Below are 3,294 nucleotides of genomic sequence, written 5' to 3' on the forward strand. Positions count from 1 at the left end.
ACCTTATTACATCATCAACAAGAAACTCTAAGCATTAGATATAAAAAATAATGCTTAAAACTAAAAACCCTACAACAAAATCATCAAAAGTAAACTTTTTACCTCTTTGGTGTTCTTGCTTAAGGTTTGGACCTTCCTATAAGCTTTGACTCCTTCAAAACCTTTCAAAAACCCTAACAAACTTCCCCCAACAACATAGTCAATTAGCTATTTGAAACTCTATGCTTAAAACTTTACAAAAGCCTAGATTAGTGAAAGTTTACCTTAGGGAAAATACTTCCTAGACCAAGACTTAGCCTCAAAGTTTCCTTGGTGTTCTTGGGCTTGAAAAATGGAGAGAACACTTTGAGAGGTCTTCAAAAAAGATGATAGTGAATGAGAGATGGAGAGTGATCGGTTCTTAGTGTGGGAATTGCTCACAATACTCTTCAAAATATCACAAGGTACTTGAGTGCTTTTCTACCCACTTGCCCACTTGACCTCTTAATTAAATGGCATTTAAATTTTATAAAATTTGGGTTCACACCACTCTAAAACACCACATGGCCGGCCACTCTTTGCTACATATATGATCATTTCATTTTTTTTTATAAAGGTTATTAATGTTTCATAAGAAGAAAAGTCCAAATTGGCTTTTGACACCTTTTTCACTCTTATTAAGTTTTAATCACCAAACTTAACATTAATTAATTAAATTAAATGTCTCTCACATTTAATTTAATTAATCACATAATAAAATTTAACCTAAGGTCCATTCATGGAATAAAATTCCCCATTTCGGTAAAATTAGGCATTTAACACAAAATGCCCTAAAATTTCCATTTTCTTTTAGGTTTATTGTTTTTGACCAAACTTTAACTTTTATGAATGTATTTTATGCCCAAAATATAATTGCCATGATTTTTCGTTTTATTTTCCGAGATTTTTACCCGATCAGGGTTTTTGTGTCGGTCCAGGACCGAAAGTCTTATCTTGACTTTTAAAATCACAAAATTCATTTTTTTGGCTAGCAATAACTCATGGAATACTTACAAACAAAATATAATATTATTTAAAATAATATTCTTAACCCGGGGGAAAAATCCCGACCCGAGTCGTTTAAAGGTACCCGAAAATGCAGGACGTTACAATACCTACAATTTATAAAGGTTTCGTCCTCGAAACTTAAAACAAATGAGGATACAGCTCCCTCATCTTGTCTTCTATTTCCCAGGTTGCCTCTTCAATGCCATGGTTACACCACTGCACCTTTACCAATGGCACCGTCTTGTTCCTCAACACTTTTTCCTTTCGGTCTAGTATCATAACCGGTTTTTCCTCATAGACGAGTTGAGGATCCACGCTCAGCTGCTCATAGCTGATTACATGCGAGGGATCACACATGTATTTTCTCAATAAGGATACATGAAATACATCATGCACCTTAGACAGGGCGGGCGGAAGAGCTAAACGATAAGCTACTTCCCCGACCCTCTCTATGATTTCGAAAGGTCCAACGAACCTTGGGCTAAGCTTTCCTTTCTTTCCGAATCGCATAGCCCCTCGTAGCGGAGCTACCTTCAGCAACACATTATCGCCAACCTCAAACACCAGGGGTCTCCTGCGTCTATCAGCATATTTGCGTTGTCGATCAACCGAAGTTTGCAAACGTTGCCTTATTCGTCGGATGTCCTCTGTAATCTGATCAACCTCATTCGATCCGAGAAACTTTCTTTCATCGGTCTCGTGCCAATGAATCGGTGATCGACCTTTCCTTCCATACAACGCCTCATACGGAGCCATCTTGATGGAATCATGATAGCTATTATTGTAAGCGAACTCTATTAGTGGAAGCTTCTCATTCCATGACCCTTGAAAGTCGAGCACACAGGCTCTTAGCATATCTTCCAGTGTCTGAATTGTTCGTTCACTTTGACCGTCTGTTTGAGGGTGGAAAGAAGTGCTAAACTTTAGTTTAGTACCCAACCTCGTTTGGATTCTATTCCAGAATGTTGAGGTAAAACGTCCATCGCGATCTGATACGATGGAGTTGGGTACACCATGCAGTCTCATTATTTCTGCAATGTAAATATCTGCTAACTTATGTGCGCCATAAGTTACCTTGATCGGCAAGAAATGAGCGGACTTAGTCAGCCTATCCACGATAACCCAAATGGCATCGTGCCCCTTGGGAGTGGTTGGTAGACTTGTGACAAAGTCCATAGTGACCATCTCCCACTTCCATTCCGGAATTTCTAAGGGTTGTAACAATCCGGCTGGTCGTTGATGCTCGGCCTTTGTCTGCTGACAAGTCAAGCAGTGTGCCACATATTCTGCCGTCTCCTTTTTCATCCCAGGCCACCAAAAGTACTTCTTCAAGTCTTGGTACATTTTTGTGGTACCCGGATGCATGGCATAAGGAGCATTATGTCCTTCGAAAAAGATCTGCTTCTTGATCTCGTCATCATTAAGAACACATATTCTTCCCTTGAACCCCAATACTCCATCCTCGGAGATATGGAATCCTGGTCGCCCCTCGTTCCTCACTTCGTGCATCAATCCTTGAACCCAAGGATCGACTAACTGCCCGCCTCTTATAGCTTCCATAATGGTAGGCTTGATAGCAAGGTCGGCTTGTAACTGCGGCGAAATTTCCTTCACTGTCATCACATAAGCTCCTGGTTGTCGACTCAATGCATCTGCCACCTTGTTTGCTTTTCCTGGGTGGTACAGAATGTCGCAGTCATAGTCGTTAAATAGTTCCAACCATCGACGCTGTCTCATATTCAATTCCTTCTGAGTGAAGAAATACTTCAGGCTTTTGTGATCAGTTTAGATGACGCAGTGTATCCCGTATAGGTAGTGCCTCCATATTTTTAGAGCGAAAACCACTGCTGCAAGCTCCAGGTCATGAGTGGGATAGTTCTTCTCGTAATTCTTTAGCTGTCGAGAAGCATAAGAAATTACTTTTCCGTGCTGCATTAGCACTGCTCCCAACCCTGGGCCTGAGGCGTCGCTATAAATAGTATATCCCTCTATGCCATTGGGGATTGTCAGCACTGGGGCAGTCGTCAATCTTGTTTTCAGCTCCTGAAAACTCTCCTCACACTTGTCAGTCCATTCATATTTGACGTTTTTGCAGGTAAGGGCAGTCATTGGTGCGGCTATTTTGGAAAATCCTTCCACAAATCGCCGGTAGTATCCCGCTAACCCAAGAAAACTTCTAACCTCATGCGCATTTTTCGGAGGTTTCCACTGCTTAACAGCTTCTATCTTGGGGGGATCTACTGAAATTCCATTTCCCGACACTATACT

The sequence above is a fragment of the Humulus lupulus genome, chromosome 1, assembly GCF_963169125.1.
Source record: "Humulus lupulus chromosome 1, drHumLupu1.1, whole genome shotgun sequence".
Taxonomy (NCBI): domain Eukaryota; kingdom Viridiplantae; phylum Streptophyta; class Magnoliopsida; order Rosales; family Cannabaceae; genus Humulus; species Humulus lupulus.